The sequence below is a fragment of the Cucurbita maxima genome, unplaced genomic scaffold (assembly GCF_002738345.1).
Source record: "Cucurbita maxima cultivar Rimu unplaced genomic scaffold, Cmax_1.0 Cma_Scf00078, whole genome shotgun sequence".
NCBI lineage: Eukaryota > Viridiplantae > Streptophyta > Magnoliopsida > Cucurbitales > Cucurbitaceae > Cucurbita > Cucurbita maxima.
This window is the reverse complement of record NW_019272094.1, coordinates 116513-144165: the sequence shown is the minus strand read 5'-3', so window position 1 is coordinate 144165 and position 27653 is coordinate 116513. Positions and strand designations below refer to the sequence as shown.

General features: G+C 34.4%; 1 protein-coding gene and 1 pseudogene across 2 annotated transcripts in view; both read left to right on the top strand.

Annotated features, from left to right (window-relative positions):
* LOC111472536 overlaps positions 1–25040 on the top strand; it is a 34237-nt pseudogene extending 9197 nt beyond the window's left edge.
* The window catches only part of LOC111472545 (exopolygalacturonase-like), a 373620-nt gene that overhangs the window by 301967 nt on the left and 44000 nt on the right, over positions 1–27653 (top strand). The window lies entirely within an intron of this gene.

Sequence of the window (27653 nt, the reverse complement as noted above, 5' to 3'; positions counted from 1 at the left end):
AGTGTGTAAAACAGTAAAAAAAAGTGTTTAAAATTGAAACTCTAGTTTTCGACATTCTATTCTAAATCATCAAGGTTGATCATTCACCAAGAAAATTTCGAAAAACATCAATATTACTCAGTATTTTTAGCACGTGCTTCAAAAGTCCCGAATTAGGTTTTTCGAAATTCTCTTGGGGAATGATCAACCTTGATGATTTACAATATAGTCGAAGAAAAAAGGAGGGTATAAAACAGTAAAAAAGTTTTTAAAATCGGAACCCCAATTTTATTACCATTTCCAACATTTTCGGCCCTTCTAAAGTTGTTTTTGACCTTATTGAAGGCATTTTAAGTCGGTAAGACTCCTATTTGCTCAAATTTAATATTTTTTTAGCTAAAACTAAGAGTAATCAATCTGTTTAGCTAAACTAAGTTTAATAATATGTCCTAAGAACACCTATAAAATAGTTTGGAAATCAAGGCTAAACAAGTAAGTGACTCTACTTTTGTTGGTTGGAAGGATTGTATGACGAAGCATGGGTGTCACAGAATTAGGAATGTTATGCTATTTTAAGCATGTTATGTGATGACCTATTATGCCATGTTATGAATGTGTGTGACGCTATGCTACGTCATGATATGTAATGCCATGTGAAGCCATGTTATGAATGTGTGTGATATAAGTCATGATAAGTACTATTCATACATGATTCATGTGTACTATGACATGAATGAAAAGAAAAAAGAAATGATTCTTATTATATGCTATGATTTTAAGTTATGGGGACCTCATGCATTTATCAATGTTATGTGCATTAGGATATTTCCTCGTTATGTTATGTTATGTTATGTTAGTACAGACGCGTACCTTCGATATTTTTGTTCATTATCATATCATGTGAGCCTTTCACTCTATGGTGTTGGGCGACGCATTAGCGTGTTTAGCTCGATGAAGGAGACCCAGGAGTACGTATACGAGTCCGCCTGCTAGGTCCATGTGTGTATGCGTGAGCCGTGTATGAGGAAGTACCACACATCCAACCCTACCTAAACTTGAAAGAACTCAAGCTCATGATACGTTGTTTTAAAAGATAGGTTTCATCATGTATGTGTATGTTACATTACCTGACTCCAACAATGAGGTTACTTACTTGAGTATTTACTAAAATACTCAAACAACATGCTACCCTTATTTTTCAGGTAAAGGTAAAGCGTCCATACACGGATAACGATGAATGCTGGAATGGTCATGAAAGCTGAGATAGGACAGTCGTATGCATTGTTTTCAATTAATAGTTCCATATGTAGCTTTTCATTTTCATACTAAAAATCTATGTTAATGTTTTATTTTGACGATGTTATTATTTTTATTTATTGTTTTAAATTAAACATATAAGTTCATGGCTTGGTTTAAAATGTTTTATTTAGATTTTCGCATATGTTATTAAAGGCATGCATGTTATGACGTCTCTGATCTAGGTAAGAAAAGTTCATTATTATTAATGATTATATTTATATTAATGAATGAAAGTAATTTTAAGCTAGGTTTTTAATTCTATCGCAAACTAATTTACTTTAGGAATAATCTTGATATTTTACTATTTTCCACTTTCTAAAACAAAAGATTATCGGTAATGCCCCTAATTTTTTTAGGTTAATTAGTGACGTTACCCTAGCATGCTTTAATCACATATGCAAAATTCATAATAAATACTTTTAAAATAAAGTCATTGAGTTAATGTTATTGTCCTATCATGATCTATCCTAACTTCCATAGCCTTTCCAGTTTTCACAGTCATTCGTGCATGAGAGTTTTGCCTTTACTTAAAAAATATAAGGTAACATGTGATTTGAGTATTTTAAGAAATTCTCGGTAAGTCAATCTACTATTGGAGCTAGCAATGCAGTCACACACAATACATGATTGAGATCTATCTTTTAAAATCGTAACATGACCTTAGGCTCTTTCTAGTTTCGGATAGGATTTGATGCATGGTACTTTTTCACTCACGGCCCACGTACACACTCAAGGACCCACTAGGCGGGCTCCTATACGTACCCCTTGGGCCTAACTTGGTTGGGACAAAATAGTACACGTCACAGGATGCCTCAGAAAAGGAAAGACCCACATGATATCATGACAAACATAAATATCGAAAGTACGCATTCGTACTAGCATAACATTACGGGGGAGTATCTTGATGTACATGACATACATACATGCATGAGGTCCCATGATTTTCATTCCTAACGTAATAGTTGTTTCATTTCGTTTCTCTTTTCCTCCATAACATATTTCATATATGGATCATGTATACATGGTATATATCACGTGATCCATCACATAACTTATATGGTAAGACATAACATTTCATACATGACATTTCATTTCATTCATAATATAGTGTAATGGATATCACATGCATACATGGCAATACAAAGAGCATATAAGCATCACATAATTAATATGATGCATGCACCATCATAAATCAACCAATTAGCTAACTCCAACAGTAAAACCACTTATAAGGTTGGCCTTGGCCGAAGTTACTAATTACTCGATAGCCGCTTCGAAAACTATGTTCCAATGTTAATTCTCACCTATATCAATTCATAAAACATGCTTAGAGCATATAAACCTCTTAGCCTAACTAAACATGATGATTATTTCTAACCTAAGTCCTACAACTAACTAAATTTGGATAAATAGAACTCTTACTTTTCTCAAATTCCTTGAATAAGGTAAAAATGGTTTTAGAAAGATCCAAAACTTAAGAAATGGTACATAATTTTTAAACGAGCCGTCTAAGCTGAGAAGCAGAGTCTATTGCGCCGCCAAGCCGCGTCAACGCGGGAATGAGGCGGGTCATTATTCAAGTTAACCGCGGGCTATATGGGTTGGGTTGAGGCACACTTGGCTGATACGTTCCGAGCTGGACTGCATGTATTGGGTTGTGGGCGTTGTAGAAGTGTGGTTCACCTATAGCAGAGGCCCGAGAGCGATATGACAACCTAAAATCCAAAGATTTGTCTCCCTTACCCGCCCAATGCCGTAAATGTGTGGATTTGGATGTGTTTATGGGGGATATGAGATGTGAATTTAAGGGAGGGTCGTGTTAGTTACTTTTGCAAAAATAATGCCTCGCGGAAATCGCAAGATATCGGACCAAATTTAAATATATATATATATTTTTTTTTTAATTTATTTTTTAATTCTAAACCATTACATTATTTCAAAGTCTAATTCCATTGAAAACAAATTAAATTTAATTTTAAGTCGTTTGAAATATGAAAAATGTAAATTAGGAAATTCAAACTAAATGTGATTTTTGTATGGTTAATTGAATATATTTATGGACTTTTCCTAAATGGATTAATGCAATGACAAGAACTTAGGGGTACAAAACTTTCTATGACAGACTTTTCATGATAGAATTTTTTTTATGACATCTTCAAATATACTTAAACCATCAATTTTGCAAATCACATATTACAAATATGAAATTAAAATGATTACCGTATGACAACATTACTTCATCAATAATTATTTTAATGTACTTCAAATACATTATTTATTTTATTAATGTATTATAATATAATTTTTTTTTTTGTGAATTGATATATACCATGTATTAAATATTAATTTGAACCATTTAATAAATAAAATATTATTTTTTATTTAATAGGTTTATGAACTGGTTATTTAAATTCTTCCGTTAATCAATTATCATTCACTAATTATACACCACTTCACGATAAATTTAGAGTTGCACTCCTACACGGTGCACGACAAATGGTGTCATAGATGAAATTATTACTAGATCCTTTAAGAGCGGATTGTAATTATGTATTAGGTCAAAAGTTTGTTTTGCCCTTGTAACTATATTTACGTCTTTAATTACCACAAATTCTTGAAAGAACAATTGTTTATGATCCAACCATGATAAGAGGGTAGGGACCTTTACTTAAGTTCTCATGTCATCACATAGAAAACTACTCATCTACTTACTTGATATAAAAATAACTAAATTACATCTCATAAGACATGTTCTCAAATCTTTGGTTAGTCTCTAAAGTGGATGACATATTGAATTGGTTATGAAAGTTGTTCTCACCTTGCAAATCAAATGATAAACCCTAATAAGTAGAGTTCGGAACTCACTTAGAATTAAGATCGAGTTGCATATGATCATACAGTAAAATATTAATCTTCTCAAGTAAAAAAATTATTAAAAAAAATAGATAAATTATTTTGGCTTAGTCCTACACAAACTCATTCTACAAGATATCTCTACTCATATTTTCATTTGAAAGACTTGGATCAAATCATTTATAACAATTGTGGCTCATAACAACAATGTTATCAGAATAAAGCACCCAACATTATCCATATTTTATAAACCATTATATTACTACTTAAACATGATGTTTCTAAGTTATTACAAATATCTAAAAGTTATTTTAAGTGAGAATGATAACTTGGATTATTTTATTTTTAATAGATTTAAATTACGGACCAAGGGATCTTCTTAATCTCTTCATTTTCATTTTCATCTCATACTTCTTGAAATATAGTCTATAAAATTGAATACTCTTTGTAAGGTAGTAACTCACCTTGGTATGGAGTAATGCGCATCTATACCTATGAAGAAACCAAGTTAAATAGATCTAGCTTATAAATATTTGAACTTTCCATTTGTGTTTAATAAATCTCTAACAAAGTTAAATTTTTAAAAATTAAATGATATATTAAATAATACAATATCCGCATTGATCTAAAGTTTGATTCATTATGGACACAATTACAGGTCTAGGTAGGATTTCATTACCTGGATAATTATCTTAAAAAAAAAAAATTAAAAATAATTTTGATGAGTAATTACTCCTTAACTAGCCAACTTATCATTAACAAATTTTATTATTTTTTCCTTTTATTCACAATGGGTTATTTTTAGGTTTTTGGTGTTGATAGGGTCCTCCATCCAACCATTACCTTGGCTCCTAGTCTCGTCTACTAGGACCAACCTATGGATATTAAGGTGTTCTAGCAACCTTAAGTTTTATTTGTTGGCTCTATTTATGTTTACTACAAATTTTAGACTCGTACGTAAGGCTCACTCTCGGTCAAATACGGTTTGTCCACTAAACTTTCTGGTCAGAAATATTTATTGTTCCCAACTTGGCACATATCGCATTGGTCACGGGTTTTGCAGGGATTAGTGGACTAAGAATACTCATTCCCATCTCCAGATCGTAAATAGTTCATAAGCATAAACTAGAGTCACACATCATACTTACTAATCATGATTCTCTAATATGTTCACATTTTATGCATGGATTCATGATTATTATTAATATTATTTAACTCATGCCATTTACATACATTCGACGTTTTTAGCTCTTAATCCCATAGTAACGTGCTTGTTTAGGAGCTTCGAGATACTGCTTACATGAATCGTCAATTCCTTTTCTTTCATAATTGTTCATAATATGGTAATTTCGTCACAAATTCTCTTAATATGACCTATATCTAATGATTTTCAAAATTAGTATAAGCTAATATTGATAAAACGGGTTAAAAGGAGTTGAACAGAACGAGCTGAAACTTGAAATAAGCCTCCACCACCCACATGCATACTACACTCGTTGACCCACATGTCCCACTCCTTGGTTACTCACACCTCCACGTGCGCGTGAAGCCTATGCACTGATGTGTCGTTCAACCTCGAAATAGCTTGAAATTCTAAATTTTTTTCATCATTTCATTCCATACCCCCTTACATGTATCCACTAACTTCATAATTCACGGTGGGTTATCATCCTAGAAAGGAAAATAATATTTTTGAGGATAACACCATTGGGTTCAATTTTATTTCTTTTCTTGTTTCCTTTAGAAAAGAAACTTTAAAGGAATTCATTGACAAAAGGAACAAGAACAGCCTAAGGAGGTAGAGGGAACCCTGCCCAAACGCTACATGGTGGCCCAAATCGAAGATGGAGACCTATTTTCTACAAGAGACCGCATAAAGATCCAAAAAACATAGTGGAAGCGGAGCTTGATAATTGAGAAAACCACATATAAAACCTTTATAGCTCGCAAATGATAATTGATAGTGAATGAATGTGATTTGAGAGTGGATTCTGAAAAATATACGGCAAGTGCGCCAAATAGAATGTATCAATCACGTAACAAGACATGTGAAGAATTGAGAGAAAATTGGATCAAGGGTTTGTCCATTAGGATTGGAAATGGACAAGCCCGACTAATCAATTGAGAATGGACGGGCCTCGACGGACCAATATTGTTGAAAAATGACTAAAGAAATTTTTTCCATCACATCGTTTTAATATATTTTTGACACACGCTAGTAATAATAAAATAAAAAATATTCATTCTCATTAATATATTTCTCTCGAAGAGGAAAAATTATGAGATAGGAATAAAAGTAAGAAAGGTAAGAGTAAATTCTTCCATTACGGTGTTATTTTTATTTATTTATTTCTTATTAATCTAAAAATTTGGGTATTACAATATCACAGTCATGTTTGTCCAAGACGCGTTGCTCATGATTGCGATCAGATGTCCTAGTCATGCTTGTCCAAAATATGTTGTCCATGGTTGCATGCTCGTTCCAAAACTCTTTTAGTTGCTTTCATGTATAGTTAGGTCTTTATTATTATGTGTCAATAGGGGGTGTATGACCTTTCACAAAAATTTTGTCTTCACCCACCACGGCTAAAATGCATCCAAATGTACTATAGGGGTTCGACTAGTCATCAATTCTTCCTACCAAAGTTATATGCTATCAAAACGGTTGTGGTTGATTATTAGTTTTTAGCTTATAGCATTGCTTTCTTCCAAATTATTTTCAATGCATTTCCTAGTTCATATTTTCTAAAACACATTCTCTCAAATGTGACCGAGGCTCCATCATACATTCGAATTGTCCATGACTTATAATTTTTATAGGGTTGACTCGTTCGCCGAGTTAGAACAAATGGCGCATAAGCATTCTACTATTGTCACAAAAGTATGATTGTGACATCTCGCACACTTCAACAAGGCAAATGGCGCATAAGCCATGCAAGATCCTCAATGGTCAAACCCAAAGATGTGGCAAACAATTGGCCCAATTGGAAATTCTCCACTTGGTGGTTAGTTCCTTGATTTTCCAACCTTTTGAGGCTATTTTTGTAATTTTCAAAACTTTAGGACTTTTTGTGCAGTTCTTGATTTCACAGTTATTTTTCAATTTGTGTTGTTTCAGTTCTCTTTTTCCAAATTCATTTTTAACAAGTTCTAATTTTTAAAAAACTTCTTTCCTTATTTATCTTCCATTTTTCCATTTGGCTTCAAATTTCCTTTATGGAATAATTCATAAATTTTGATGCTAAATTTAAAACAATCAAGAACTCCATACGTGATCATGTAAGAGCCTTCGGATGTAAAATTTATGAACACGTAAGGAACGACAAAATTTATTACAATGTCTTTGCATATTCTAAATTAGGGAGAGTCCAATTTCGGATACTTCATTTCGAAAACGATAATATTTAATATTCATATTACTTAACTATAATCAAGATTGTCGATAATTTATTATGTTTTGGTTTACACTCATTTTATATAATTCAGATACATTCATAATTTGGGTGTAAATAAAAGTTTATGCTGGTTTGTGAAACATTTGGATGAATATAATAGAAGGACAAATTTTAATAATTTGAGCATTAAAATTGTTGTTTAGATTCTCATTATTGTTTTCTAAACAAGACCCAATAATCATTACAAAAGTTAATTGGAAATAGGAAAACTAAGAGAGTAATTCAAACATAAATTAATATGAATATTGTCTATACAAAAAAAGACATAATATAGAAAAGATAAACAAATGAGAAGAACAAATAAACCTCTCTTTGGAAAGATCTCAAAGCTCTTAGGACTTTCTTCAATTATGGTCTTTAATTTGGAAGAACTTGAAGATCTTTTATATGGTATGAGAATTATTGGTGCCACTTCAACTCGAGTTTGCATTCTATTCACCATCTCTATTTCGATGAATGTAATAGGAAAAGAAGATACTATGTTTTGTTAATAGAGATGTAGAGGCAAATAAGAGAGAAGTAATTAGAGTTATATATACTTTGAAAATGGGGGATTGTAAAGCCTAAAAAAAGAATTATATTATGTTGGCATGCTCCCAAAATTAAAGAGACGGTTGAGGCTATTTAGAAGCCATATTTAGAAATTAGAACAAATATTGTAGGTAAGGTAAACAGTTCATAGAATAATTTTAACCTTTTGTTTTAAGGTGTAAGGCCTCTTTTGACAAGAATATCATTTAAAACAAATATTCTATTCTGTCCAAAAAAAAACTTAGAACAAACCAGACTTAACATGCTGGTCTAAAATCAATAATTACCATCTAAGTTCAAGTTAGGTCTATAATAAATCAAAACAACTTAACATGCTAGTCTAAAATAAATTAAAAATTATTCAACGTTAGAAGAACACTATTCTATGAACCCCATAACAGAAGTCGTCATCCAACTAGAGGTCCCCTCTGTACTTCACTAAAATGGATGTATTGTACTTCATGCATGTGTGCCCACTACACAGATATTGTTCATGGAATCCTATATCATAGTCGGTTTCTCAAAGCTTTAGTATTAGATCGTGACCAGTACAATAAAAATAAGTTAATATTTTGAGAATTTTAAAATCAAAGAAAACCTCATTTAATTCACAAATTGAAATCAATTACCAATTGGTTCTCTACCTTTATTATAACATGGAGATCAAGGAACACGATACAAGTTAAAACAATAATAAAAAAAAAAAACCTAGAATACACAAAAGTTTGACATCTCGAGACATCTCCCTATAGTACTACACAACTGTTGATGTCTTCCCCACTTTGACTACTAGTCAGCGATCATCTTAAGAACTTGAAATCTTACCGTTCCAGAGGCAAGACAGAACCTCAACTCTCGACCCAAATCAACTTCAACTATCTTTATGAAACTTGCGAAAAATAACTCCAAAGGAAGTGATACTAAAAATTAAGAACTTATATCATAAGTAAAACTTGTGTGTTAAAAGTGGATGAGCCAACACATATCGACTGGACGAATGCATTAAGCGTTCTGTTGAGACACATCACCTAGATTCGATCTAACCCGACCCACAACCCAATCCCCTCTGCGACCGCACAAGTCACGAAATGCTCATCTACCTCGAATGACAACCTGCAAGCACCTAAAAAAGAAACGAAAAACAGGTGAGTATAAATATACTCTATAAGTAACCTACTTTAGACATTCATCACATATGTAACCTAATAGGTATCCACAGGCTTTACTTTGAGATCTAAGAAGTTTTGGTCTAGAATCTACTACTATTTGAGAATTGGGGTGTCTTAAAATTTTGAGTCGTAAATTATTCGCTCAGGGACCCACTTTGAGTTCGAAGGAGATGGCTCACCCTTTCTTGGCTCCGTGGATTTGTCAAGCGACTAGTCTCATCTATGGGGTGAATTAATCTTATGTTCTTTTGACTTAGGGTAGCTTGTTCGGCCTATGCAGTGTGAAACTGGTGTCTCAAGTTGAGGTACTAGCTCGTAAAATTCTAACTCTAGTGAGGATAGTTTGGTGTGTACAAGCCTCCTTGTCATCCACGAGTACAAGAGTGAAACTCGATGATATGGGTATTGGAGTAGAAAGGGTAGTGGAGACTCTGATGGCACCGTTAAACTAATGACCCCATACATACTACTAATGGTTAGGAGTGCTACCTTTGTCATTCTTTGATGTCATGCAAGTCTACTAGGTTATTAAGAGCATCGAGCTAAACCAATTTCTAGATGCACAGCAGTCTAAATCTCTATGTGCTGAACGTGTTGTCCATGGTCACATGCTCGATCCAAACCTCTTTTACTTGCTTTCACAACTTTGAGGAGAAGCCCAGAAAAGAAAGCCCAAATAGGTCAGTATCCGTTAGCTGCAGACTTTGGCCGTAACAAATGATATCAAAGCCAGTCATTGGATGGTGTGAGGCAATGATCGAAGTACGGCTAGTTCCTCTCCATTGTAGACGTATTTTAAAACTGTGAGGCTGACAGTAATACATAATGGGCTAAAGCAGATAATATGTGTCAGCGATGCATAATGGGCTAAAGCAAATAATATGTGCCAGCGATGGGCTTGGCCTATTACAAATGGTATCAGAGCCAGACACCAAGTGGTGTGCCAACGAGAACACTAGGCTCCCTAGGAGGGTGGATTGCGAGATCCCACATCAGTTGGAGATGGAAACAAAGCATTCCTTGTAAGGGGAAGTTCAGAATGGAAAGTCCAAATAGGACAATATCGGAGAAAAGTGAAGAAGGGAAACCCTAAGAGGATAATATCTGAGGGAATCCAAGAACGAAAAGCCCAAAGAGACAATATCCGCTAGCGGTAGGCTTAAGCTGTTACATTAAATGCTATCAAAACTGTGGTGGTTGCTTATTTGCTTTTAGCTTATACCATTGTTTTCTTGCAAATTGTTTTTAATACATTTCCTCGCTCACATTTTCTAAAATAAATTCTCTCAAACATGACTTAGACACGATCATATATCCAAATTGTCAATGACTTATGATTTCCATATGACTGACTTGTTCGCTGAGTTAGAAAAAGTGTCGCATAATCGTTGGACTATTGTCACAAGAGTGCGATTGTGACATCCATCAACCAACCAATTAATCATCCTCCCGCCATGTAAGATCCTCAACGACCAAACCAATGATGTGGCAAACAATTGGCCCAATTGGAAATTTGTCCCCTTGGTGTGTTAGTTCCTTGATTTTCAAACTTTTTTAGGCTATTTTTGTAAATTTATTTTTTACCCTTCTTTCCTTATTATCTTTTATTTTTTCTTTTTCCTTTACTATGGCTTCAACTTTCCTTGGATGGAATAACTTATAATTTTTTGTGCTACATTTAAAACAACTCAAGAACGGAAGACTAAAACATCACCCATACGTGATTTATGTAAGAGCATTTGAATGCCAAATTTATGAATACGCAAAGAATAGAAAATTTTCTAACAATATCCTTATACATTCTAAACAAGGGAGAGACCAATTTTCGATAATTCATTTCCGGAACCATAATTCCAAGTCTCCAATTCATCATCATCCAAATTAGCTCTTACATATTTATTTTCTCATTCTAAAATATTTGTAAATATTCTAGTTATCAAAGCATATATTATATTTAATCTTCATATTACTTAACTGTAAGCAAGATTGTCAATAATTTATTACGTTTTAGTTTACTTTATATTTATAAGGTTTATACTTGTTAATCTAGTATCATTTTATATAATTTAATTGTTTAGATGAACTACAATATTCAAGGACAAATTATAATTTGTCCATTAAAATTGTTGTTTAGATTCTTGCTATTGTTTTTTAAACAAGATCCCAATTGTCAATACAAAAGTTAACTCTCCATACAAAAAGTAAGAGAGTAATTCAAACATAAACTAATATGAATATTGTCGGTACAAAAGGACATAATATAGAAAAGATAAACAAATGGGAAGAACAAATAAACATCTCTTTGGAAAAACCTCAAAGTTCTTTGGACTTTCTTCAACAATGGTCTCTAATTTGGGAGAACTTGAAGACCTTTTATAAGGTACGAGAATTATTGGTGCCACTTCAATCCGGTTTTGTATTCTATTCACCATCTCTATTTAAATGAACGTAGTATGAAAAGAAGATATTGTATTTTTTTAATAGAGATGTGGAGGTAAATACGCTCTTAGAGAAAGAACTAATTAGAGTTGAGAGGAAGAAATGTGAGAATTGATATATATATATACTTTGAACATAGGTGATTGTAAAGCCTAAAAAAGGATTGTATTATTGTTGACAAGGTCCCAAAATTAAAGAAATAGTTGGGACTATTTAGTTAGAAATTATATTTTAGGTAAGGTAAACGGTTAAAAGTTAGTTAAATGTTATTTTAAGGTGTAATATCCTATATTTCAATCCCCATCTTAATACATGTAATATTAATAACTAAAATCTCGGAACATTACAATTCACAAGGCATCGTTAATTTCACTGACGTTAAATATTCTTAATCTTTTTTAAAAGTAAGATAGAGTTGGGTTGGGTCATAATCCTTTTCCGGGTCTTGAACAAAAAATGTCAACTCACAAACTGAATAGAATTTTCAATTTTCGAAAAATTCAATCTTACCCAACCCACCCTTTATAGTTTGGGTTAGTCCAACTCGTTCGGCATATGGCACCCTAATTCTTTCTACTTACTAATAATATGAGATAATGGACGCAAATTGTGTACTAAAAAGTAGAATATGAGAATCATTAACTACCAATATAATTTTAAAATTTTCAATCTTTATCAAATAATGATAGTTTATTATTTATTTCATTACTTTAATTAAAATTATACTAATATATTTGTGTTTAATCAAATTTACTAAATATGGTGTTCATAAACGATACACTAAAATTTAAAAATGAGGTGAAAAAGAATAGCAGCTAGTTTGTTCAAACAAATTCTCAATTGGCTTCATTTCCGCCATTGATTTTCTACCTTCCAAACCAAATCTCCTAACCTTAACCTCCACCTTTTTCATCTTAAACACAATATATAGGAGATTCTACCATCCTTTCTCTTCATTTCCAACACAAATTAGTTTCTCTCTCCTAGACTTTGACTCACCAAATCTTTCTCTTTCTATACCTTTTATTCAAACATGGTGAAAGACGTGAAAAGTAAGCAAAATTGGGTCGAACTGGCACCGTCAACTTTCGTATCATATCGAAGGTCTTCGAGTTGTCCCAAGTTAGAGACCATTATTGAAGAAGGATCAAACCCGTTTGAGAGTTTTTCGAAGAGAGTTTTGATTATTCTTCCTTTTTTGATTTCATATGGTTCTTATTTTTTATTGTATAGGCATTTTTAAGGTCTAAATGTAGTAACATTTTGAGAAGACAAAAAAAGTGAAGAAATTCGTATCGAATTTATTTGTAGACAATCTTTTTGGTCCGTTTACATTTGTTTCATGGATTATATGACATCAAAAAAGAAACGTCGGGGTAAAAGTATGGATGATATCAATATCAAGTTTTCCTTTTTCCATTATACATACATAAAGAATTAGATTAAAAATGTGATTCTAACAAATTAAGTAAATGAATAAAAATATTATTGTGTTGCATTTTATAATAGGCGAGTGGAATTAGACTCGAAGGTAGAGTTCCAATGTTCTTGGAGAACTATAAGTAATATATTTTCGACCAACTTTGGACTTAATTGTGTTTTCCTAAAATTGATTATTAATTACGAGAAAAATGTGTAAAGAAGGATTAAAACTCTACGAATTTGGTGAAAGAACTGAGTTTATTTGAGTTATATAAGAAAAGTTATGAAAATCCAAATATATTAAAAAGTATTGGAAAACAGATCAAAAACTGAGAAAAAAATGTTGTGTACATGAAGAAGACAATGACATGCATTAGATGACGGGCACTGAAGTGCGTCGAGGCCAACGACAGACATATGTCGTGCTAGGAGAGAAGTAGCATGTTTGGTTTTGCAATTGGGCGCATGTGACACTACAGCTAGAGCAATGCATCCAACGGCCAATGATGACGCGTCGCCTTGACCTAACTTGATTTGAGATCCATATGCACGTGTTTTATAATTCTTTGTCTCCTTGTCTCTCCCCTCTCGAAATCTCCTTCATAAGTACGTGAGTAGTACTTTAGCAAATCGGTATCAGAGCGTTCGATTGTTAGTGAGTGTGAGATTACTTCATAGATTAGTGAGTGGTGGTTTAACAAATTAGTATCAGAGCGACTTTTATTTTCAACAAATTGTTATTAGAGCCGATGGCGAATATGATGGGTCAAATTCCGCTATGGCGATTAACGAAGACGAACTACAAGAATTGGAGCATCCAAATGAAAGCTCTCCTCGGCTCTCAAGACGCTTGAGAGGTGGTCGAAGAAGGTTTCGAAGAACCAAAGGATACCATGGGTTATATGGCAGCGCAAAACAAGGCATTAAAAGAATTACAATCAAAGGATAAGACAGCATTATACATGCTATTCTGAGTTGTTGACGAGTCGAGTTTTGAGAAGATTGCCAGGACAACTACTTCAAAAAGAGCGTGGGACACTTTAGAAAAGGTGTTCAAAGGAACCGACTAAGTCAAGCAAGTGCGTCTCCAACCTCTGCGTGGCGAGTTGGAGAGCATGAAGATGTAGGAGTCAGAAAATGTATCTGACTACATTACGCGCGTATAGACCGTGACAAATCAACTAAATTGAAACGGAGAAATGTTACCTGAGACACTGGTTGTGGAGAAGATCTTGAGGTCGTTAACCAACAACTTTGAGAATGTTGTATGTGCGATAGAAGAGAAAAGAACCTAACGAAGTTCACGGTCGATGAGCTCATCGGTTCTCTCGAGGCACACGAACAATGTAAGAAAAAGAAGTAGGAGACACTCGATCAAGCACTTCAGACCAAGGCATCAATAAAAGACGAAAAGGTACTTTGCTCTCAAAATATTCAAGGTAGAGGTCGTTGAAGTCGCGGGAATGGTCGAGGTGGTCAAGGCAGCAGAAATGAAGGACATTATAAGGAGAAGAGAAAGTCGAGCCAAGCAAATTGGCGTGGAAGAGGACGTAGTTGAGGAAGAGGCGGTTGATCAAACATTCAGTGCTACAAATGTCAAAAATATGGTCACTATGAAAATGATTGTAGCTCCGAAAAAAGTTACAATTGTGGCAGAGTGGGGCATGTTGCAAAAGATTGTCGAGCCAAAAAAGGGTAGAAGGAGCAACCAACCTAGCCTTGGAAGACGTAACAAATGAAGGCCTTCTCTTGATGGATCAAGAAGACAACATCAACAACGACACTCTGTGGTACCTCGTCTCAGGGGCAAGAAACCATATGTGCGGTCATGAGTACCTATTCAAAGAGATGCAAAAGATTGAAGATGATCATCTGTCATTTGGAGATGTGTCAAAGGTGGAGGTCAAAAGCCGAGGTACGATACATCTCTTGCAAAAGGATGGTGTAATGGGGTCAATCCAAGATGTTTATTATGTACCAGACCTCAAGACCAACATATTGAGTATGGGGCAACTCACAGAGAAAGGTTACTCGATATTCTTAAAGGACCCACCTTCTACACCTGAAGGATAAGCGAGGGCGTTTGGTTGCTCAAGTCGAGATAGAAAGAAATCGGATGTAGAAACTGAACTTAAGAAGTATACGAGAAAAGTGTTTGCGAGTCGACGTAGAAGACAAGGCATCACTGTGGTATCTCCGTTTTGGTCACCTACATCATGGCGGCCTAAAGGAGTTATCAAAGAAGAATATGGTGCATGGGCTACCTAACATGGACTTTGAAAGAAAATTATGTGAAGAATGTGTGCTCAGCAAGCATGCGAGAACCTCAATTCAAAAGAAGGCTGAATTTTTGGCTAAACAACCTCTCGAGTTGATCCATACAGATATATGTGGACCAATTACTCCCGAGTCGTTCAGCGAAAAGATGTATTTCATTTCCGTATCGATGATTAGTCACGAAAAACTTGGGCTTACTTTCTAAAAGAAAAATTCAAGGCATTCGAGGTTTTCAAAAAGTTCAAAGTGATGGCAGAGAAGGCAAGTGGTAGACATATCAAAGCTATACGATCCGATAGAGGTGGCAAGTATACTTTGACGGCTTTCATGGAATATTGTGAGGAGCAAGGCATAAGGCAATTCTAACCGCACCGTACACCCCTCAACAAAATGGTGTAGTCGAGAGAAAGAATTGGATCATTATCGACATGGTTCAATCAATGTTCAAGAGCAAAAGGATGTCGAAGGAATTTTGGGCAGAAGCCATGCAATGTGTCATCTATGTACAAAATAGATGTCCACATGCAAAGTTAGATGATCAAACACCACAAGAGGCTTGGAGCAGACAAAAGCTTACAATCTCTCATCTCAAAGTGTTTGATAGTGTGGTTTATGCTCACATACCGGATCAACGAAGAACAAAGCGCGAAATCAAAAGCAAAAGGTATATCTTTATTGGATATGATGAGAAGACATAAGGATACTAACTACTTGACCCGATAAGCAAGATGGTGATAGTGAGTCGCGATGTGCGAGTAGATGAAGCAAACGAATGAGACTAGAACAATTCGACGGATGTCAATATCGAAGTTGGAGAATCATCAGTCGCTGCACCAACAAGTGCACCAACAGACTCAAAAATTTCCGATAATGAAGATGAACCACGACAACTCAAAATGCGAAGTTTGCGAGATTTGTTTGACTCAACAAATGAGGTACACCTTGTATGTCTTCTGACAGATGCTGAAAATATCAGCTTTGAAGAGGCGGTGCGAGACACGAAGTGGCAAACTGCCATGGATGAGGAGATTAAAGCATTTCATCGCAACAATACATGGGAAGTGACAAAATTACTGGAAGGAAGTCAGCCCATAGGTGTGAAGTGGGTATTCAAGAAAAAGTTGAATGCTCAAGGCAAGATTTAGCGGTACAAGGCGCGACTTGTTGCGAAGGGATACAAGCAAAAGGTGAGAATCGACTATGATGAAGTGTTTGCTCCCATCGCTAGAATGTTGACAATTCGATTGCTGATTTTCCAAGCAGCTCAATTCAAATGACCGATTTTTCAAATGGATGTCAAGTCAGCATTCTTGAATTGTGTGCTTGAAGAAGAAGTGTGCTTGAAGAAGAAGTGTGCTTGAAGAAGAAGTTTGCCTCGAACAACCTCCCGGGTACATGAAAATTAGAGAAGAGAAGAAGGTACTAAAATTGAAGAAGGCGCTTTACGGGTTGAAACAAGCACCACGAGCATGGAATACTCGTATCGATACATACTTCAAGAAGAACGGGTACAAGCAATGTTCCCACGAACATGCACTTTACATAAAGAAGAGTAGAGGTAATGTGATACTTGTTGCTCTTTATGTCGATGACCTCATCTTTTTAGGCAATAATGATGAAATGATAGAAGAGTTCAAAAGCACAATAACACGAGAATTTGAGATGATAGACTTGGGTTTGTTGAAGTTTTTCCTTGGTTTGGAGGTTAAATAAGTAGAGACAAATTGCAACCCGATATCAACACCAATGAAACCAGGTAGAAAACTCTCAAAGTACGATGAAGGAGAACGTGTAGATGCAAATAGGTATCAGAGCCTGGTAGGAAGTCTTTGCTATCTTACATGTACAAGGCCAGATCTTTTATTAAGTGTCGACATAATAAGCCGGTTCATGGAGGAGCCAATTTATTCACATTGGAAGGCGTTGAAGCGAGTCCTATGATACATCCAAAGAACGGTGTCACTTGAGATATTCTACTCGAAAACAAAAGATTACAAGTTAGTTGGTTACTCCGACAGTGATTGGTGCGGAGACAGACGATCGAAAATGGAATGAGTACATCTAGGGTATAGCCTAGGAGGCGCCTATAATGGGGGACGAACACCCAAATGAGAATAAAACACAATATGAGTTAACTAAGATTAACAAATTTTGATAATAAAATATGAACTACCAGCAGGGTGCTTACTGAATATATTTTATATACTCATCCCTACTACTTTGAATTTCTTTCAGATAAGGCATGATGGAGCGGACGCGGCGGAGGCGCACATGAGCTAGGGGCTATAGAGTTTTAGGCTAGATCGATGTCATATATCCTTTTGCTAGGGTCGTCAGTTCGTATTCAGGCCGACTCGAATTCGTGCGCCAGACACGTGTCTTCTCACGGGTCAGGATGCGTTTCTCCAATGAAAATTTGCCAATGGACCAATGTAAATTAGAGAAATAATGTTGTATAGTTCAAACTCGAAACTAATATCATGGACTCATATAAGTTGACTCGGATTTTAAAGAACGGAATCGAACTTTCATTAAAAATATATTCGTGGCAATGTGTTAAGGATATTTAGTAATAAATTATAATTTATCATATATATTATATTTGATATTTTATTATAAGACAAATATCTAATATTTGTCTTATTATCATAGGTATCGTTCCATTTATTGTTATTTCCATTTATTACTATTTTCATATCCTTGTAATTTATTTGATTATAAATAAGATAACTTTCACACCATTTAGGTGTGGTGGATTAATCAAACATTCACATGGTATCAGAGCCCTCTCGGTTTAACAACCCCGATCCTTTCTTTTTAATGGCTTTTGAATCCTCTAATCTTCTTCTCCACCACCCCTGCTGGTTTTGATGCCGCAGGGGCAGTCTTCATGGCTGCCATAGTCGGAGCCGATTGATTACTCTTCGGCTCCACCCTATTGACCTCCAAATCACCTTTCGTCATACTCTGTACATACAATCTCACCTTTTCCAACCCAATCGGTTTTCTCCTTGGCTAATATAGTCTCTCTCATTTTCTTCTCAATCAACCTTCATCCTTCACATAAACCCTAACCTAAACCTATCAACCTTTTGCAGAGATTTACCTTCGGAATCTGGGTGACGCACTGGCCTATTCGCCAACCAAGTTGCCGCCGCCCTTCCTGCCAAAATTGGCTTCTTCGCTCGATGAGGCGACTCTTCAAACTGCCCTTCTCGCCAAAATTGGCTCCTTCGCCCAATGTGGCGAATCTTCCGGCTTCAACATTGTCTTTGTCCCTTGCTCTAGGTTTCCCCTTCTACTTCTTGGGGTTAGAAATATTCTCACCAGAGCCAAGGCAGCATCGTCGCTAAGCGACAATCCCTCTTCATGGGTTAGACATATTCTCGCCGAAGCCAAGGCAGCATCGCCGCTGAGCGGCGATCCCTCTGCAATTTTTGATGGCCAAGAACCGGGTTGTTAGCATCTTCATGAAAAGTGTTTATCAACCTCTTTGAATTTTTCAGATTCAAGCTTAACGTTCGTTTAAATACGACGCTTAGCTTGCGGTGGGGTGTTAAGAATATTTAATAATAAATTATATTTTACCATATATATTATATTTGATATTTTATTATAAGGCAAATATCTAATATTTGGGTTATTATCATAGGTATCTTTCCATTTATTGTTATTTCCATTTATTACTATTTTCATATCCTTGTAATTTATTTGATTATAAATAAGATAACTTTCACACCATTTAGGTGTGGTGGATTAATCAAACATTCACACAATGACTTAAGCTAGCCAGGTAAGTGGCTCACCCGTCATAGGTTACGCGTTATTTGTTGTATGTTGGCACGTGCCCGTGGATCTGCACGTGTCATTAAATTGTATGCTAGTTTAACCCCGATAGGAATATGCATGAAATGTAAATTGAAAATGAGAATGACATGAAGCATGGAACGTGACAGGGGGGTTATGATCATTAATGATAAATGTAGAAGAAGGGGGGACCTCATGCATTATGTGTGTTCCTGCATCTGGGGGGATACCCCTATCCCATCGCGAGGGTACGGATGCGTACATCCAATGATAGGACAACGATCGTTATACTTTGCATAGCGTTGCGGTGACGGTTACAAGTTTTAATGAGTCCCAGCATAAAGGGCTCCCAGAGTATGCCCACTGGATAAGGAAAGTGGCCCAGCGGTGTGCGAACTAGCTGGTGAGCCCATACTCGCACGTATGGGCTGTGTGTAGAGTATATGGTATACGTCCACGATTACCCATTAGGACAGCACCGTAGGGGAAACGAAACGAAACGAAATGGAAGATAGGTCCCATCATTTCATTGCATGTGATTGTTACATAACCCCGATAAGGGGGTTACTTACTGAGTATTCTAGAAATACTCAAGTCTCGTCCTACTACATTTTTTAGGAAGGCAAGGCATTCCTGTACGGCTGACGACGGTATCGCAACTCGAGATCATGACACATGCATAGGGTAGTGGTATTTATTTTCTTAGACTTAGGCTAGACTATGATCTTTTTAATTAAACTCTTATTCATTTTGTTTAGTCTTTTGTTGTGTCGTTTTAGAGATGTTTTCGAAACACGCAAGTCCATGGCTGTGTTTTAAGATAAAAGTTATGTTTTATGGAATTTAAACGAAGTCTTCCGCATTCAATGTTTATGATATGTATACAGTAGCGACCTTAAATTAAGTAGAAAATTTGTGGTCGTTACAAAACTTATCATTAACAAATTTTATTATTTTTTCGCCATATTTTAAGTTTTATTCTCAATGGGTTATTTTTAGGTTTTTGGTGTTGATAGGGTCCTCCATCCAACCATTACCTTGGCTCCTAGTCTCATTACTCGGACCTCCCTATTGATATTAAGGTGTTCTAGCAACCTTAAGTTTTATTTGTTGGCTCTATTTATGTTTACTACAAATTTTAGACTTGTACGTAAGGCTCACTCTCGGTCAAATACGATTTGTCCACTAAACTCTCTGGTCACAAAAATTATTGTTCCTAACTTGGCACATATCGCATTGATCACGGGTTTTGCAGGGATTAGTAAACTAAGAATACACATTCCCATCTCCATATCGTAAATAGTTCATGAGCATAAACTTGAGTCATACATCACACTTACTAATCATGATTCACTACTATGCTCACATTTTATGCATGAATTCATGATTATTATTATTATTATTTAACTCATGCCATTTACATACATTCACCGTTTTTAGGTCTTAATCCCATGGTAACATGCTGGTTTAGGAGCTTCGATATACTACTTACATGAATCGTCAACTCCTTTGCTTAACACACTCCTTTAAATCTCTTCATTTTCATTTTCTATCTCACATTCCTTTAAATATAGTCTATATGTATTAAATGGATTCCATGATGTATAAAATGTAGGTTAAAATTTTGCACACAGAAATTCAAGTAGTCGTATTTAAAAAGTATATAGACCAAAATGAATCAAATTTAAAAATACAAAAACAATAAAGAATATAGAAATATTAAAATGATCAAATGTCAAAAGGGATGCATATAGTAGTTAAACCATACATGTCTAATATCTATGTTGAATAAAGAAAAAAACTTGCATACAAAAATGGTATTAATTTTATAAAATTGGCTACTCTTTGTAAGGTAGTAACTCAGCTTTGTATGGAGTAATGTGGATCTATACACTATACACCGGAAGAAACCAACTGATTATTCTCGGAGCCTTTTGGAATTGACTTTTGAAACGCTTTAAAATATTTTTAAATGTAAGAAAATATACTTTAAACTCATGCATTTCCTTAAATATACGGAAATTAATCTCAAAATTTTGTTTGTCTATTTATTTGTGTTTAATAAAACTCTAACAAAGTTAAATTTTTAAAAATTAAATGATATGTCAAATATAAATTTAATACAATATCCGCCTTACATGAAAGTTTGATTCACTCGAAAATTTGATTCACTATTTTTACTATTGACACATATTACGGGTCTAGGTAGGATCCGTCTCCAACTCGACTACACAGTCATCTCAATCACATTACTTCACATTTATCTAGAAAGAAAAATTAAAAATAATTTTGGTGAGTAATTAATTTCCTCTTTTAACTTTCCAACTTATCATTAACAAATTTTATTATTTTTTCAGAATATTTTAAGATTTATTCAAAATGGGATATTTTGAGGTTTTTTGGGCTGGATAAAGTCCTCCATCCAACCATTTGGCTCTTAGTCTCATCTATTAGGAACTCTCTATTGATATTAAGGTGTTGTAGCAACCTTAAGTTTTATTTATGGGCTCTATTTATGTTTACTACAAATTTTAGACTTGTATGCAAGACTCACTCTCAGTCAAATACGGTTTGTCTACTAAACTCTCTGGTCAGAAATATTGATTGTTCCCAACTTGACACACATCGCATTGGTCATAGATTTTGCAGGATTAGTAGACTAATAATACTCATTCACATCTCCATATCGTAAATAGTTCATAAGCATAAACTAGAGTCATACATCATATTTACTAATCATGATTCTCTACTATGCTCACATTTTACGCATGGATTCATGACTATTATTATTATTATATAACTCATGCCATTTTACGCATGGAGCTTCGAGATACTACTTACATAAATCGTCAATTTCTTTGCATTCATAATGGTTCATAATATGGTCACAAATTCTCTTAATTTGACCTATATCTAATGATTTTCAAAGTTAGTATAAGTTAATATTGATAAAACAGGTCAAAAGGAGTTGAACAGAATGAGCTGAAACTTGAAATAAGCATTTACCACTCACATGCGTAGTACACTAATGCCCGTGAAGCCTATGCACTGATGCGTCGTTCAACCTCGAAATAGCTTGAAATTCTAATTTTTTTCATCATTTCATTCCATACCCCTTACCTGATATCCACTAACTTCATAATTCACGGTGGGCTATCATCCTAGAAAGGAAAATATAACACCAATGGGCTCAATTTTGTTTCTTTTATGGTTTCCTTTAGAAAAGAAACTTTAAGGGAATTCATTGACAAAAGGAACAAGAACAGCCTAAGGAGGTAGAGGGAACCCTGCCCAAACACTACATGGTGGCACAAATTGATGATGGAGACCTTTTTTCTGCAAGAGACAGCATAAAGATCCAAAAAAAAACACAGGTGAAGGGGAGCTTGATCAAACCTAGTGTACTCCGCATAACGTATCACAAGAAACCCTACAACTCCATTCATCCGGAATAATTGAGAGAACCACATATAAAATTCTATACATTTATATGTCCCAAATGATAATTGATAGTGCATGAATGTGATTCTTGAGCGGATTCTAAAAAATAGATTACAAATTCTCTAGAGTTGATTCTGAAAAAACATATGGCAAGTGCGCCCAATAGAATGTATCAATCAGGTAACAAGATATGTGAAGAATTGAGAGAAAATTGGATCAAGGGTTTGTCCATTAGGATTGGAAATGGCCAAGCCCGACTAAGCAATTGGGCATGGACGGGCCTCTGACAAATATTGCTGAAAAATGACTAAAGAAGATTTTTTCCATCACATCGTTTTATTATATTTTTTATACATGCTAATAACAAGCGAATAACAATAAAATCAAAAATATTTATTCTCATTAATATTTCTCACGGAGAAAAAGAAGAAAAATTATGAGATAGGAAAAATTAAGAAAAGTAGGGAGTAATAGTTTGAAAACTAATATATATTTTTTTTTTTAAGAATTTTTTGATAAATTCTTTTGGGATAATCTTTTTGTTGTGGTTCATTTGTTGAAAATTGTGGTATGTACATTTATCTAGCATAGAAATTTAATAAATTTTTGTTGTGGTTCATTTGTTGAAAATTGTGGTATGTACATTTATCTAGCATAGAAATTTAATAAAGTTTTGTTGTGGTTCATTTGTTGAAAATTGTGGTATGTACATTTATCTAGCATAGAAATTTAATAAAGGTTTGTTGTGGTTCATTTGTTGAAAATTGTGGTATGTACATTTATCTAGCATAGAAATTTAATAAAGGAATTAGGCTCTCCAACTAGACCCCTCCTCCATCATTTAAGGTAAAACAAATTATAGGGACGGCCTTAAATCACATACTTATTTCAATTTAGCTAGTTTGAATTGGTTATTTTTGTATTTGTATATAAAGAGAGTTTGAGTTGGCTAATGCATTCAAATCCATTCTTATTTCTAAGAAGTTTGGGAATTTGAACCAAAAGAAAATAAGGCAAGGGAGAAGAGACAAGTGAATAGAAAGGATGGGATTGATATCAAAGTTCATGACATTAATACACTGCTGCTATTGTTGGTGTCTAATGCTACCGCTGATGCTACTAGCGGTGTTTTTTGATATTACGAAATTTGGTGCCAGACCTAATGATAATGTTACTTAAGTATGTGTACATTTGTTTAAGTTGATAAACCAAAATTTTATTTTGTACAAAATATTTTTCTCAAATGAAATGGTTGAATTCACAGTCTTTAGCAGATGCATGGAAGGAAGCATATGCGTCGGCTGCTCCAAGTAAAGTATTAGTTCCGGAAGAAGCTTATCAATTAGAAGCATCGAGGCTCAAAGGTCTATGTAAAAGTCCTATTGAGCTTCTAGTTGAAGGAACATTACAAGTTCTCCTACCGACACAGAAGGAGATGGGTTGCTTGTTATGTTATACGTCGATCATTTGACATTGGCTGGTACTGGAGTTTTCGACGGCCAAGAAAAAGCTTGGCTGGTAGTGGAGTTTTCGACGGCCAAGAAAAAGCTTGGCTGGTAGTGGAGTTTTCGACGGCCAAGAAAAAGCTTGGCTGGTACTGGAGTTTTCGACGGCCAAGAAAAAGCTTGGCTGGTACTGGAGTTTTCGATGGCCAAGAAAAAGCTGGTTGGGAATAGAATGATTGCCACCGGAAGAAAATATGCAAACAGCTTCCCATGGTAAATGCTCATACATGCTCTAATTATAAAAAGAACCCATAATTTGGGTTAGCATTAATGTTACACGGGAGTGTTTTTTCATTGTTTGTTTAAAATGAGCAGAATTTGAAGTTCAATTTCATCACAAATTCGATAGTGAAGGATATAACTTCATTAGATAGCAAGAATTTTCATATCATGTTTTGGTCGGCAAGAATCTTACCTTCGATTACCTGAAAATTACTGCACCAGACCATAGTCCTAACACCGATGGAATTCACTTGGGTGATTCAGAAGACGTTTACATTCTCAATATCGTGATCGCAACGGGAGATGATTGTATATCTGTCGAATATACTAATAGAAAAATAACCATTAGTGATGTTACTTGCGGACCGGGACATGGCATTAGCATAGGCAGCTTGGGCAAGTATAAAACTGAAAAAAAAGTGGTAGGAGTTACAGTGAAGAAATGCAAGTTAATCGGTACTACAAATGGTGTCAGGATCAAATCATGGTCAGATTTTGCCGTCTCATACTCAGCCTCCTCTCACATACATTTTGAAGATATTGAAATAGATAATGTTGCTTACCCTATCATCATAGATCAAGAATATTGTCCATGGAATCAATGCAACCTAAACCAGTGCCACCTGAGACTACTCCGTTAACTGATTGAATAATCTTTTAACGCCAACAAATGTTTCAAACCATTCTTCCTAACATTTTTATTTTAGCTGTCAAAATTTGATTTACAACATGCCATGATGTTGAGCATGTTTACAATAATTGTATTTTTTACATTTATGAGAAATAATATTTTTCTATTATAATAAAGTCCACTACCACATAATTGACATTGCCTTGAAGGAGGAGAAGAGGAACCCATGAAAAAATTACAGATGGAAAGTAAAATTTATATCTAATAAATAATTTTAAAAACACCACCGTATATATTTATGGAATATCATTAAAGTTTCAAAATCATTTATAATCATAAGATTGTACCAAATTAATCAAAGATATCAAGAAAAAGTTTATCCTTATACGAGAGTTTTGTTGAATCCATTGCAAAACGTCAAAAACGAATGAAAATAGTTTGACGAATGAAAATAGAATCAACAATCTTTATGATTTGCTTGTTTAGGAAAATATCTTATCCCAAAGAGCATAGAGAATTCAAAATTCTAATTTGAATAGAAATGATGTCTATAGAAATACAACTAATTTTAGATAAAAGAAACAAACATGTTGATAGATATAAAAACAATTCTAGAAAACTTAAAAAGGGGATGGATTATTTGTAAACATATCACAATTTTGTTGGGTAGATCGGGAGAAGTACAAAATTTTGCTGAGGAGAAAGGGAGAAGTACTTTGGGTCTGATTCAGCCTCCATTGATCACTAAAACGTCAGCTTATTAGTAGAAAAGATTTGATGAGGATGAAGATCGACTCGAGGCCTCGACCAAGAGAGGCCTCTACTCTCTCTAGTCAGAATGTTATTGCTTGATGATTCGACCATGAGAGGCCCCTACTCTCTCTCGTCAGAATGTTAGTGCTTGATGATTTAGAATAAAATGTCGAAGAATAAAAATTTAGAATAAAAAGGTGCTTAAAATTAAAACCCTAATCCGGGACGTTTGAAGCACGTGCTAAAAAAATTGAGTAAGGATCGATGGCCAAGAAACAACTGGTACCTGAGACCACTCCTTCAGCTGATTGAATAATCTTTTAATGCCAACAAATGTTTCAAACCATTCTTCCTATCATTTTTATTTTAGCCGTCAAAATTTTATTTACAACATGTAATGGTGTTGGGCATGTTTACAATAATGGTATTTTTTACATTTAGGAGAAATACTATTTTTCTACTATAATAAAGTTCGCTGCCACATAATTGACATTACCTTGAAGGAGGAGAAGATCAGTTTAGTATTACACTGTTTGTAGAGGTTCCTTACCGATGGAAAGTAATTATAATTTATATCTAATAAATAATTTTAAAAACACCACAATATAGATTTATGGTACCATTAAAGTTTCAAAATCTATTATATAAACCATTTATAAAAAGAAATATTAAGGACAAACACTCCATTTATAATTTAATTCAAAGTAAACTATTATTGGAATTAACTTAGAAAACACAGCTAGATTTACGGAAGAAAAGAGTAATAAAGGAAAATAAAATTATAAGAATAAGTACTAAATTAATCAAATATATCAAGAAAAAGGCTATACATCCTTGCGTCTAGGTTTCATTTCAAGAATTTAGTAGTTAGTAGAGTAATGAAAAATAATCGTTAAATCTTGATATGATAACCCTTCGACTCCGAATGTGGTGTCTATTGATTGGGTCTTGAATTAGGGAATCGAATTTCATTTTGAGTTATGGAAAGGAAGAAAATACTTTATATATGGACTCATGAAAGTATGTGAGTGCTCGAGCATTCCATCACTATTATATTGAATGGATAATTGGTTTTTTTTTAGTTGAATCTTAAAAAAAAAGGAACTTCTTTCTTTTTGATAAGTTCTAGCAAAATAAAATCATAAAAATAAGTACCAAATTAATCAAAGATATCAAGAAAAAGGCTATCCTTATAAGAGAGTTTTGTTGAATCCATTGCAAAACGTCAAAAAGGAATGAAAATAGTTTGACGAATGAAAATAGAATCAACAATCATTATGATTTGCTTGTTAGGAAAATATCTTATCCCAAAGAGCATAGAGAGTTGATGATTCTAATTTGAATAGTAATGATGTCCATAGAAATACAACTAATTTTAGATAAAAGAAACCAAACATGTTGATAGATATAAAAACCATTCTAGAAAGAGTTTGAAAGATTGTGAAATAACTTAAAAAGGGATGGATTATTTGTAAACATATCACAATTTTGCTAAGGAGAAAGGGAGAAGTACTAACTTAAAAAGGGATGGATTATTTGTAAACATATCACAATTTTGCTAAGGAGAAAGGGAGAAGTACTTTGGGTCTGATTCAGCCTCCATTGATCACTAAAATGTCAGCTTATTAGTAGAAAAGATTTGACGAGGATGAAGATCGACTCGAGGCCTCGACCATGAGAGGCCTCTACTCTCTCTAATCAGAATGTTATTGCTTGATGATTCAACCATGAGAGGCCCCTACTCTCTCTCGTCAGAATGTTAGTGCTTGATGATTTAGAATAAAATGTCGAAGAAAATGAGTGTATGAAACAGTAAAAAGGTGCTTAAAATCAAAACCCTAATCCGCGACGTTTGAAGCACGTGCTAAAA